Source organism: Antechinus flavipes, chromosome 2, assembly GCF_016432865.1.
Source record: "Antechinus flavipes isolate AdamAnt ecotype Samford, QLD, Australia chromosome 2, AdamAnt_v2, whole genome shotgun sequence".
Classification (NCBI taxonomy): Eukaryota; Metazoa; Chordata; class Mammalia; order Dasyuromorphia; family Dasyuridae; genus Antechinus; species Antechinus flavipes.
This window is the reverse complement of record NC_067399.1, coordinates 523,922,595-523,936,509: the sequence shown is the minus strand read 5'-3', so window position 1 is coordinate 523,936,509 and position 13,915 is coordinate 523,922,595. Positions and strand designations below refer to the sequence as shown.

At 38.6% G+C, this 13,915-nt stretch overlaps 1 protein-coding gene across 3 annotated transcripts in view; it reads right to left on the bottom strand.

The window, feature by feature from the left end:
* The window catches only part of MAPK6 (mitogen-activated protein kinase 6), a 50,262-nt gene extending 42,512 nt beyond the window's left edge, over positions 1-7,750 (bottom strand). For all 3 annotated transcript variants that reach the window (XR_007951019.1, XM_051980665.1, XM_051980666.1), the window contains exon 1: positions 7,653-7,750. The gene's annotated coding sequence lies outside the window, so the exon portion shown is untranslated. The remainder of the gene's footprint in view (positions 1-7,652) is intronic.
* Positions 7,751-13,915: the final 6,165 nt, after the last annotated feature.

The following is a 13,915-nucleotide window of genomic DNA, read 5'->3' as shown; positions in this document are numbered from 1 at the left end:
GATTTTAAAATTGTCAACAATCAACATTATTCCAGAGGCCCAATGATGAAACATGATACTCACCTTCTGAAAGAGCTGATGTATTCAAGATGTAGAAAAAGTCATTTTTGGACATGGCCACTATATGAATTTGTTTTGCTTGACTATATATTAATTACAAAGGTTTGGGTGAGGTTTGTAGGGGAGGAGAGAATAATGATTCAGTTGCAACCTCTCCTCCCCCCCAAAAAAAGGGAGGAGAATCAGAGAATCATTTTTTTAAATGAACATAAAGGAACAGAGGTAAGAAAGCCAGAAGGAAACCCAAGCATTCAACTTTCAAAACTACATGTTAAATCTCCATTATATATTTAAAAGGAAAATCAAGTTGTATATAATAGATTCAATTTTGTGTACAATCTCCTGTTCTATGTGGTATATAGAAACGCTCCTTTTATTTGGTGTTTAAATTAACAATAATTTCTTAAAATCACATGTAGTAGCTGACTATAAATCTTATTTAACAATCATTTAATTAAACAACTGAGGCTCCAAGAATGAAAAAATAAGTCCATACATTCAAGAAATTAATAATTACTGAATATTTGATTTTTAGGGGTAAAGGAATTAAAACTATGTAAATAACTACTTTAAGATATTCAAGCTAAATGAAATGATAGAAATATAGAATAGAAATTACAAACCTAATTTTTAAGTATTTCAGAGAATATACATACACAAATTATATATAGAGATAATACATACATGTTCATCAAAATCAAACAAATTCCTCTCTATAATTGCAATACAATAAATTTCAGAGGTAAGAGCAAATCATTACAATTTTTTTTTAAGGAAGGGTACTACTACTTATCAGCTTCTTGATCTTGGGTAAATTCTTTAATATCTTTGGGTCTCAATTTCTTCCTAGGCAGAATGATGGAGCTGGACAAGATAATGTAAATATTTTAGGTATAAAGTAGACACAAAAGATGGAAGAGGAGGAGAGAGAGGGAGGAAGAGAATAAAGAAGTAGAAAAAGAAAGAGGAGGTAGTGGAGAAGAAATTACAGTTTACAGGAAAAATCTAAATGGCATGGAGCTTTGGACTTGAGAGTGTAAAGACGTAGTTTTGAATCCTATTTCAGAGATTTACTAGTTGTGTGACATTTAGCAAGTGGTGAATGTTTCCATTTCTGTAAAATAAAGGGATTGGATAATAATGGCTTCTAAGACCCCCTACTGGCTCTAAATCAATGATCCCATGAAACTATTTTAGTAAACTGGCATCCATAACTATTAAGATATGAATTCATTTAAATCATCAATAAATTCAGTTTTTTGTCATGTTTTTTCTTAATTACATCTATCTACATCTGAAAAATAATAATACATATGTGTAAGGTGTTATTGATTTCATCACAGCTGCCGTATTGCCAATTTATAGCTTTTCAAATCCCTTGAAAATTCTATGGTTTTCTCAAGGATTCAAGTCAGGGATAAATGTAATTGTCCGAAACTACTTTATTCTTGATTCACAAGAGACTAAATCAATCACCCAAGCTTTTAGCAAAAATAGGAAGCAAGACTCATGTGAAATAATATGAACTAGTACAACCTCAGAACACAATGAAACACTAAGTTTTGTGACAGACTATAAAGTGCTGTAGAAAACTGGACCAGTCATAAAAATTCTGAAAAATGGGGAGGATCAGTGAGAGCTGAAATGGGCAGGAAATGTTCAAAGATAAACAGAACCAGAACTGGGCCTAGCATAATAAAATCACTTAAACACAACTGCAAAGCAGGTTCTGATCTGAATTAATGGAAGGATTTCTCTATATATATCAAAACACAAATTCAGGTTTAAAAAAAAAAAAAAAAAACTCCAGGCAGAGAGAACAATCTAAGCAAAAGCATGACACAGCATGTTTACAGGAAAGGGGTAGAAGTAAGGTAGGGTGGGGTGGGGTGAGAGATCGCTGAAGGGGGGGGAGGGAAGGAGGAGGAATACAAAATTTTTAAAATTCAGTAGAGTTACAATATAATTTTAGAAGTATATCTCTTTAATAGATTGCGTTATTCAGTTGTTTCAATCTTTTCAGTCTCTCTTTGATCCCATTTAGGGTTCTCTTGGCAAAGATATTGGAGTGGTTTGCCATCACAGATAAGGAACTGAGGTTAAAAAGGGTTAAATGACTTGCTCAGGGTAAGTGTATGAGGCCAGATTTATACTCAGGAAAAGGAATCTTCTTGACTCCAGGACTGGCAATCTATCCACTCTGCCACCTAATTGCCCTGGTAATGGGTGAGGATGGCTCACTAGCCATCCAATACACCCAACCATTAGTATTGTCTCCAGTTGTATAAAAAAGATAAACAATTCCATAAGAAGTTCCACTTGAAAGTATCATTAACTAATTCTAATAACTTTACCAAAATTAAGAGTAATGAAACTGCTGCAGAACCTTTCCGGGTTTGCCCATTAAGCTTTAGCAATACAGCATTCACAAGATGATATTGTTAGAGAGAACTTGTAACACTGTTATAGAAGTCACCCACCTTCCAAGAAAACCAGCTGAGCTAGTTTTGAAGGTGCTAAGATTTTTCTAAAAACAAAATATATTACAACATAAAAAGAACCTGAAGACCTAATCAATTTTGTATATGCTTGTGATAGGGGAGCCATATGTACATAATCTATGTAAATACATGTATGTAAACACAAAAACACATACACTCCCCCCCCTCCATGGCATAGAATCTAGCTACTTTAAAAATTAATTCAATAACAAGGAGAAATAGATAACAAAATTGAATAGTTGAAGTCTTCAGTGTGGCCCATTAGACTAGACAAATCTAACAAAAGGATAAACAATAAAGAGGCTAACATCCTGAACAAAACAGATGTCTGGCAATTATCAAATAAATAGGATTGTACATATTTCACTGCTATTCATTGTACTTTTACATAAATTTACATATACCAGAGTCTAGTGTTTTTCTGGATGTCCCCGTTCCAGCACCAAAATGTAGTGTGTTTTCTAGAACTCCCAAATTGGGATGCCAAAATATACAGTTCGAACTAGCTCTTTGGAAGACCTCAGGACCAGCTAAGACCAGCCAAGTCCTTGATCTTAGTGGAGGAATGAAGAAGGCAAGTGACCCAGGAGAATGGTTCAAAGATGGAGTGTCCTTATTTCCAATCCTCTCAGTCCTTAAATACCTCAGTATGACAACATCATCACATCACACTGAGCAAGTGCTAACTATAAGCACCCTGCTATTGATATGTAAATGTATCTTACAGTAAGTATCACTTGCTTCACATAGAACACAGGTGGTCCCCACCCTCCCTGACTTCTCAAGAAGAGTGAGACTCTCCAAAAGCAAATGGGGAGCCAAACCAGACATGGTCAACAGGTTCCCTCTGGACAGAAGGGTCTTATACCTTACCCAGAGTTCCCCCACTATCTGTGGCCCTCTACTAATTGCTGATTACTCCTATATTGTGTAAATTCACCTTAAATATTTAGGCTTAATATAGGTGATACAAAAACTGCAAAAGCAAAACCCCTATATGTTAATACAGATTTTACATATAAAAATTTCAAGTTTTTTAAAAGTCTATCTGCCAAATTATATTTTTAAAAATTAGACCCAAAACAAAGTCCAGTAATTCCTAATACAATATTTTAATGATAATAAATCAATTTTTAAAATCCTTTAATATGTAAAACAAAAGGGGAGGACACAAAATCATCTGCCTTAAATCTTATTGCTAATCTTGTTTTAAGCCAACATACTAAACACTGAGTTTTCAAGTCAGTCAAAGCTGTATCTTGTTACTTAACTCCAATTTAAGCCCTAATTTTGGAACAGTATGCTAAACAGCCTATCATGAAATACTGACAGATGAAAAAGTTTTAAGTGGCTATCATGCTGATCTATTTAAAATACTATTCATTATATAAGAAAATTAAAAGCTGACAAGTATTTGTCAAATTTGGCATTGTTCTATTAGACTTTTTTTAAAAATAAGTTTTATTTTTCAAAATACATGCAGTGTTTTTCAACAACTATGCTTGTAAAATCTTGTGTTATAAATTTTTCTCCCTCCCTCTCCCGCCTAGACAGCAAGTAATCCAATATAGGTTACTCTAATAGACTTAATTAAACTGAAAATCTTATGTTTAGTTATATTTCTGATTCATTCTTGAAACCCTTAAAATAATTATTTCTTTCTAAGTAAATGTTATTACAAAAGATATACAAACAGTAAAAACATAAATGAAGTCAGTTTAATAAACTAACAAATCTCTCAAAATACTACTGGCTGAACCAATTAACCTCACCAGTAAACCGTTAGAAAAATCTCTTTTTAAAATGATGTCAAAACTCCACATTTGAGCATCTAGTACTTTAGGAAAAAAACTACACTGACTTAAGGTAACAAAGATTCAAAAACCCATTTCATGTTATAAAACGTTAAATCGAATCAAATACAAAATCACTTCATGAACAAAATGGTAACTTTCTCTCTTTAGAATAGCACCAGAAATATTATGCATTTTGAACAATTTTAGCCTCATTAAATAAAATAGAGTATACTTGGAAAGGAGAGGGAAAAAAAAAGAGCCACGTTGCAGTCAGCAGTCAGGCTGAGTCATCATGGAACTCACAAAACTTGCTGTTCTTCTAAACTCCCTCTTATACTAAACTCTCATAATAAAAAATGTGCACTGAGTCAGCAAATGCTACTTTTCCAGCCTATGAAAATTCTCAGAATTAATGCATATGTAAAAACAATGCAAAACTTTTAAAGGTTGTTAAATTCATAAAATAAAAAACATTCCTTCCACTTAGAAAGAAAATTTCTTGGTGGTTGGATTGGATTGTTTAGCGGTTTGGGGAGAGAAAGGAGATAGTTTTATTCTTTTGGTAAAGATTTAATAACATCAAAGAAAGAAGTCGATCTATTTCAGGATCTATTTCAGTTTTGAAGAAGGTGGGGGGATTGTTAAACTCCCAAGAGAGGAAGGAAATTATGTTTCTTATTGTTTTTATCTATTACCTTTCAAGGGACAGAGTTTTACATATAGTTTATAATTAACAAGTGGATATTCAATTGAAATTGAAATAAATTCTAATCTTCTGCAATGGTTGAACATCTGAAATCAACAAATGTATTTTACTTACAGGTTTCTATTTTCTAAAATTTCTCCTTACATTAACATATAGAGGAACAAAGTCTGGCATTCTCAAATCTGGCATATATCCTAGCTTATTTTAAGAGCAGTCGGTCTTAAATTTCTTTTTTTAAATTTTTAAAAAATTTTTAAATTTTAAAAAAGTGCATTTAGAAAAGCAAAACAAGAATATAGTATTGCATATTCTGATCTAAAAGGTTTTTTTTTGTCTTGTTTTGCTTTTTATAACTTCTTACTAAAACAAATAAGTTTTAAGCCTTTTTCAGATTGAGGAAGGAAAGAAAACACAAGTCTAAGAAGTTTCCTTCAAGTGCTCTGCTCTGGATCCTTCAATCTTCTAGTCAAACAATTCTATCAAAGAATCCCATTGTGAAAATTATGCTTGTGATTAATAAACTCAAAAAAAAGAGAAATGAATCAATTCAGAATTTGTTTTAAAAAAACAGGTTAGAAAGACCGGTCAATTTGATGAGTTGTTTGACATTGCAGTCTAGTTAAAAAGTTTGATGCTACTCCATTCCCCATTAACTTTTCTCTTCCAAAAACTAACAGATAACACCAAAGCTGAAAATGACCTTTTAAAACAATCATTTTAGCAGTTCCACACCACTCTCTACCATTACTGTGTTCCTAAATACAGTTTACTATTTCCCCTCACCAAATCTTTCTCAAACAGTGCACAAAAGGAAAAAAAAATTCTTTTTATTTACCCTAAACAATCCTTACCGGTTGCAATTAAATGAAGTCAAAACTCCAGTATTTTTCAGTGCATCTCAGGGAAGTCATGGGTCAAAAATAAGATGATGAGGATACACTAACTCGATTGAATTTCACAGAATTAACAAAAGTAGATTTTTAAAAATTTTGATCTGTCTACAAACTACCACTCTACACAGAAAAGAAAGTACAAGTGTCTTGGAATATACAAGAAAATTTGAAAACAAATACAAAATCGCCTTTACAGAACCCCAGAATAGCCTAGATTAGTAACTTGAGATTTCAGACAACTTTTTATGTAGCAACTGCTACGTAGTTTATCAAGTCCTCGGGTGCCTTAGCCTCGTAGGAGTCAGCTGAGGCAGAGTCACCAGAGGGGTGGGGAGAGGAGAGATCCGGGAAACTATTTCGACCAGCAAAATGCCAGGAAGGCGTGAGAGGCCCCCATCACACTCTTTCACCCAGCACCACAAACCGTCCCTGGGATTTCCCCCTCCGGGGGGCCACCTACAAACCCCAAACTATTCTAATCTCCGCCCTTAAGGAGAGGGTGAGAAGTCGAATGCCCCCCTCTCTAAGAGCAAGAGTGACAGAAAAGCCAAGTTCCGGGGAGAAAGAAGGGAATGGGGGCGGCGCCCCGTCCCAGCGTCAGTAGAGGAGACCCTAAATCCTGGGAATGGGGGAGGGGACAGGTCTTCAATCAAACAGTGGGAACTCAAGAGTTCCTGGCGCAGAAAGAGTCCGCGAGTTGCCGAGCCAGTGGGAGGAAACCCCAAGTTCCCGAGGCAATACGGGGAGTTCCTGGAGCAGTGGGAGAACATAATTTTCCATATTAAAGGGGGCTCTAAATCCCCGGGACAGGAGGGATCATCAAGTTTTCCAGGTCAGAAGGGCGCTGGGAAAAACCATAAGTACGAAGGCAGCGGGGAACTTTAAGCCCCCGGGACTGGGGAGAGAACCTAGTTCCCAAGTAGAGAAGGGGTCTCCAAGTCCGAAGGACAGGGGAGGGCCATAAGGTCCCGGGGCACTGTTAGAATGTAAGTCCCTAGGACAGCGAGGACCAGTCCTGGGGCCGCCCCCCGCCAAGGTGCCTTGGGATCACTAAAGAGAGGAGTCAGGGGACCCCCGAAGCGGGAAAAAGGGGGCGAGGGATGTACGTCGCCCCTTATCCCCAGCCGGCGGCGGCCTCTCCCACTCCCGGTCCCCCCACCCCAGCAGTGGGAGGAGCGGGCGGCGCCCCCCACTCCGCGGAATCAGCTTCCCCAGCTCCGCAGGACGCGAGGTGGGGGGCGGGGCGGAAGAGGGCGAAACCGGGCAGCAGCACGCGGATTGCACCCCCCCGCCCTCGACCCAGGCCGGTCCAGGCCGGTCCGGCTCCGAGGGAGGAAAGGACATGGCTTGGCTAGAGAGGCCAGGCTGGGCAGGGCACAGGAGGGAGCTGGAGGAGGGGCGGCGGGAAAGAGACGAAACAAAAGCGCCTTTGTTAAGCGGCAGCAACCACCGCCGCCGCCGCCGCCGCCGCCGCCGCCGCCGGAGGGAGGGTCACACACAATGGAGGAGGAAGAGGAAGAGGAGGGAAGGAGAAAAGAGAGCTGAACCGGCCTCGCGGCCGCCACCACGACCACCATCGGCACCGTCGGGCCCTCCTGGACTCGGTGTCTTGTTCCCCCGCCTCTCGCCAGCCGCCTGTCCCTACCCCACCTTCCCAGCGGCCCTCAGTCCCCACCGCCACACCGAACACACTCACGGGACTTCTCCGACTCATCGAGGCAGTGCAGGGCCCGCAGACAGCCCTTAAGGTCGGCTCCGGTCTCCGGCGGTGTTGGCGGCAGCGGCGTCTCCAAGGCTCTCGCTTTGCCGCAGTCGCCGCCATGTAACCCCGACCCGAGAGAGAGGGCGAGGGAGGGAGGGGGGAGGGGGAGGAGGAGGTATAGGGGAGGGGCCTCGGTGGACCACGCCCTCCAGGAATACGTCACAGGCTCCCTAGCAGGGTTCCCAGCCCAGGGCCCTCCACCCTACACACACACCCGACTCCCAGGCCCGCTTCCTTTTTTCCTGTTGGCTGCTTGCCACTGACACGCGCAGGAATTTCAAATGCCGGGGCTGGGGCCCTGGCGCGCGGATGGGTGAGAGCAGCAAAGGCCGAGGGACCGTGCACCTCGTGGTGCTCACGCTGTACCGGGTGAGGCGGGGTAGTTAGCGAACCACTTGTGCTTTGCTGGCTCCCGGGACTCTCATGCTCTGGCAAAAACACCTCGAAGAGTAAAAAAGTCACTATTCTGCAAATAACCGTAGACTTCAGCCCCCGGGGCCTGATGCTGGTCTGTGAAATCTGAGTTTGAGTAGGTGCTTTAGAAGTTAGAGGGATTCCAACGGCGCATTTTTAAACCAATCAATTTAACAGAGACAGAAGGACCAGGAACAGGCGTGGGAAGGACTCGTCCATCTGAGAAGGGTTGTAAAGACTAACATTACTTCCAGGTCTATCCATTTATTAATATATTACTGGGATCTAGGTACTGGGCAGAGTGCTCAGCATCCAAAGAAAGCTATAAAAGATAGAGCTCTTTGTCTAAAGGAGGTGCCGACATGTAAACAATTATGTACAAATAAGCTATGTACGGGATGAACCAGAAACTATCCACAGAGGGAAGGGGCTGAAATTAAGGGGATAAGAAAAGGCTTCCTGTAGAAGGCAGGATTTCAGTTGGTACTTGAAGGAAGCCAGAGAAGTGAAGGAGATGGAGGTGAAGAGGGAGAGTTTGGTTGAAGTTCCAAGGACTCTCAGGTTAGAGGTTCTTAATCTGGAGTCCTTGAACTTTTATTTTTGTTTTTAATATTTTGACAAATTATTTCAATATCCTTGATTTCTAGTGTAATTCTGGAAGTATTATTTGCATTCAAAAATATTCAGAGAAGGGACCGAAAACTACACTAGTTTTAATATTATATTTCAAACCCCAGCTCTGTTTGCTATATTGGTGACCTTGGCCAAAGTCTTCCTCTGTAAATTTAACATGTTTTTCCCATAACTTATACCACTAAATAAAATGTTAACAAAATTTTGAAAGATTATTAAGTGGAAGAAAGAAAAACTTATTTTGCTCTACAGAACCAAATTCAGACCAATATGTGTGAATTGTAGATGAGGCCAATTTTGGTTCATTATGAAAATTGTTCTTTTAATTAAAGTTGACCTAAAGTTGAGTGGGTTGTCATGTTTTTTGTAGTAACACCTTAATGAAGACTTAAGAGCACTAAATTTTGAATGAGAGGCCGGATTGCAAGGTCATAAAGACCTTGGATAAGTTCTTTTCTACAGATCTTGGGTTTTTTCTCCACAAAAATACATCTTTTTCTCATACTTTATACCACTAAATGAAAGACCCTACAGAACTGTGAGTACCAAAAGTATTTTAAAGTAGAATAGTTCTGAGACTTAAAGACTTCCTATTTGTGGTCTAGCAGTTTTTTGTGAGAAAGGCAGGAACCTGGAACAAAGAATTTGAGGTGAAAGATGTTGGCTTCCTCAGAGCTTTACTATCTTTTTAGTATTTAGCAGTTTATTCCTTTGACTAAGGTCCCTCAGACCCTTTGGGTTTTGTTGGAATTCAGCCTCCTGGAATAGTTTAAAGGGGAATGAAAGTTGACTATCATTAATTTAATGAAGTTAAGAGGACTTTTTAAAATGAAATCAAGCCCTTCTCCCCATCCCAACTTCCTTTGAAGCTAAGCAGATAGTAGGGTAGTGGATTTGCCCGTAGTTTTTTTTCTGCCAACCATGAGGAAATTTGAAGTGAGTGGAGTCCAGAAAGTAGACTTTAAGAGCCCATGAAATAGCAGCATCAAGGGCAGTGGTCAAGCATTAAAGTCCTTTATTTAAAACAAAACAAAAAAAAAAAAAACAAAACCAAAAACCACACAAATGTGCAAGAAAACAATGTGTTTGCCCAAGAGGGAAGCTCAGAATTAACTTCTTTGGGTCTTCTGGATAATCTGCTACTTCCCTAGCTGTTGCCATCTCTTAAGACCTGGCAGGGCCAATCAGGTTCCTTTTCAGCTTTAGGGAATTTCTTTTAGACAAAAAGCTTTGAATTCAGAGTCACAATTAAGTCAAGTCCCCAGTTACAAAAATGTTTAACTTTTAGCAGAGGTTGGGCTCTCTGCCTAACGATATTTATATCTTTTCTCTAGTGAGCCCCTGGTCTCTGTGGTTGAGGCAAAATTCAATTTACTGGAAATGTTAAGGTAATGAAACAACAGCTATTATGGTTTCTGTGGATAGACAGACACCAGAAAAGGAAGCTGGGGAAAGAGGTGACCTTTTCCTGGAACTTGTTCCGTCAGCCCTTGTCTTTGACTTTGAGATACCTATAGAACAATTAATCTTTTTCTCTAGCAGAGGTATACTAGAACACCAAGTCCCATCCGAGCAACAAGCAGTTATTAAATACTTATTAGGTGTCAAGCACACTGCTAAGTGCTGGGGGGGGAGGCGGCGAATAAGGAAAAAGCAAGAAACAACCTCAGCTTTCAAGATGCTATATCATGGTCTAATGGGAGGGAGAATATGGAGACCATTATGTAGGCAGTAGATAATGTACTAGACCTGGAGTCAGAAGACCAGAGTTCAAAATCCAGCCTGGTACATTTACTCCTTACTAGTTTTGTGATCCTGGGCAAATTACTTACTCTTGTCTGCCTCAGTTTCCTCATCTGCAAATTGGGGATAATGAGGATTCAATGAAATAATACTTTATGTATTGAAAGTTTTATTGCAGTTTTAAGTATTAAAGCTGAGAGGATGATAGTGCTCATTCAGGTGTAACGAAGTTATAAAGAGGGGAATGATAGATTTCCCAACAATTTTGGGTCTGTTTAGTTTAAAATGTCTTTGAGATGTCCACTTTGAAATGTCCAATAAGCATTTGGAAATTCAAAACAGAGGTGCTAAAAGAGGTTCAGCCTGGATAAGTAAATCTGAGAATCATCTGCATAGCATTGACATTTGAATCCATGAGATCAGGTAAAATCTCCAAGTGAAATAGTGTGGAAAGAGAAGAGGGAAAAAAAAAAAGGCTTAAGTCAGAACCTGGGGGCTACCCATGATTAATTGGGTGTGTCATGGAATGAAGAACAGCAAAGGGGACTGAGTAGTAGTAGACAGAACTAGGAAAGAGCACTTCCAACTCACAGCCAATTGTTCCAGTCTCTATGCTTCCAAACTTCCTTTTCTAGTATAAATTCCTTCTGACATGGCTCAGCCCTCTCACACAATGGTTAGATCAATCAAAAAGTGTTTTTACTTTACAAAGGTAATATTTTTAAGTAGGTTAAGTAATAAATGGAGACCCACCTGTGTACTGGGAAAGTCCAAAATCAAAAAATCAAGTTCCCTTGTGTCTCTACCCTCAAGCCAGGAATGAGGGGTTCTTGGGGATAAGAAACTAAAAGAGCAATATGTTTAACTACTTGTGACATTAAAATAAGTTTCTGAAAAACATTTTATAAACTTTTTGAGTTATCATATAAAAGAGACAGCTGAACTAGAAGAATGCCTATTTGAAACATTTTTAAATTCAAAATAGAATACAATCACTCCTGATTTATTTGCTTTTATAAATAATATTTTCTTAAAATGGGATAAATTTGAAGATGGGTAGATTTAAATGAATAATTGAAGCTATTGTTAAAGGAATCATTTTTATCCTTTTAACACAAGGATAAAAGTCTCATGGTTTCAGGGAAATTCAGTTCAGGTTTTGCCTCTTGCTTTGGCAAACTGCCCTGATTTGTAGTGCTATCTTGACAGCTCTGCTAGCCTAGGAAGAACAGATGTACCCAATTTCTGGACACAGTCCTTATGTTTTAACCTTGAGGTCCTCACAGCAATGACTGATCCTAGTGAAGCACACAGTCATGATCGTGACCATGGTCAATAAATTAGGAGAAACGTACCTGAATGTCCCTAACATTGACTCCTTCTCCCAGTGAGATAGAAGTATTTTAAACTTGAAGACAAAAGGAAATTTGGCAATTAGAGTTTTGCCCAGCTTCACAATACTTCAGTGTGCAAATCTACACACTTCAGGGAGGTCATTACAAATAGCTCAGTAAGCATTAAGAATATAAAGATTTAGGAATAACAAACTTTCCTAGCAGGATTGCTTCTGTAGCAAAGAGGATCCAGTGGGTAGGACCCACTAGATAAACAGCTATTTCATAAGATAAAGGACAGTTTATTCATAGCAGTTGTTTCTCTTCAACAATCCCTGATGGTCTGGAGGAGGTTACTTCTCCAGTTCTTTAGCCCTACAGAGTCAGTTACTTGGTTGCCAGTTCCATAAGAGCTGATTATCCTCTAGGAGTCACTAGGAAAAAATAAATAAATAAAACACCTCACTTGAGGCTTGTATTATATGCCATAATGAAAAATTACTAGGAACATAAATATCAAAGTATTTCAAACTAGTAATACATATATATCCGGTTTTGCATTGTGTAGCAATGATACTATGGGATATTTTATTGAATAGCAAAGTTGATTTTGTTTTGACAAACTGAGAATTTTAAGGATTTATTCCAAACCTCTCTTATTTTCTCTTTCTCTAATTAAAGAGTTTTATTTTCAAAACATATACATGGATAATTTTTCAACGCTGACCCTTGCAAAACCTTGTGGACCATTTCTTCCCCCCTAAATGGCAAGTAATCCAATATATGTTAGACATGGTAAAAATATATGTTAAATCTTATATATGTATACATATTTATACAATTATCTTGCTGCACAAGAAAAATCAGATCAAAAAGGGAAAAAAAATGAGAAAGAAAATACAATTAAAGCAAACAACAAAAGGAGTGAATGATACTATGTTATGATTCACACTCAGTCCCTACAGTCCTCTCTCTGGGTGCAGATGGCTCTCTTCATCACAAGATCATTGGAACTGGTCTGAATCATCTTACTGTTGAAGATGGCCATGTCAATTAGAATTGATCATCATATAATATTGATGTTGCCGTATAAAATGATCTCCTGGTTCTACTAATTTCATTTAGCATCAGTTCATGTCATTCTTTCCAGGTTTCTCTGAAACCATCCTGCTGCTCATTACTTATAGAACAATAATATTCCATAACATTCATATACTATAACTTATTCAGTCTTTCCCCAACTATGAGCATCCACTCAATTTCCAGTTTCTTGCCACTACAAGAAGGGCAAGATTTCTTTAGAATATAAACCCCATTGAAACACTGTTGAATCAACTCTCTTACTCCTTAAATGAAGCTTAATTACTTAAAGGTCTAACATCTCTTTGAGACGTAGCATGGTTTAATAAATGGAGGAATAGCTTAGAAGTCAGGAAGACAGGTTCAAGTTCTGACTGCTATGTAGTAGCTGATTTACCATGAGCAAATTATATCCTCTCGGTGCCCACTGACAACTTGAAGACTATAAATTACAGAAAAGTTACCCTTCTGGGTGGTAGAAGGAAAATTTCCTTACCTGAAGTTCTTCATACCATTGAAAAATAAGATTGTTCCAAATAAGCAAATTCTACCCCCTCCAAAAAAAAAAAAAAATGCTCCCTAAACTATTTATCTGAAATTTTCTTGAACCTATTTGTTATATATTTTTCAACCTTTGCTGCAGGTCAGGATAAATAATTCCTTAATCTTGTACATTTCAGTTACCATGTCATATCTCAAGTCCTACTCTGATGCCTCATCATGGAATGAAGATGATTGTTGTTCATACTTTGCTTTCCAGGAAGACCAATGATATCATGGGGCGATGTTCTGATAATGAATTAGATTTAAGTGAGGCAGAATTGCCCAAAATCTTCCCTTTCAGAGTACTCAAAATCCAGTGACAGAACAAAAGTTGGGGTGACTGACAATGCAGTGGCTATACCAATAGGGTGCAAGTTCCAGAAGGTCATTCTAAGCCAGAAAGGCCTTAAGTATGACGCTGGTAGCAAAGCAAGCTTGTTTTCTAGATTG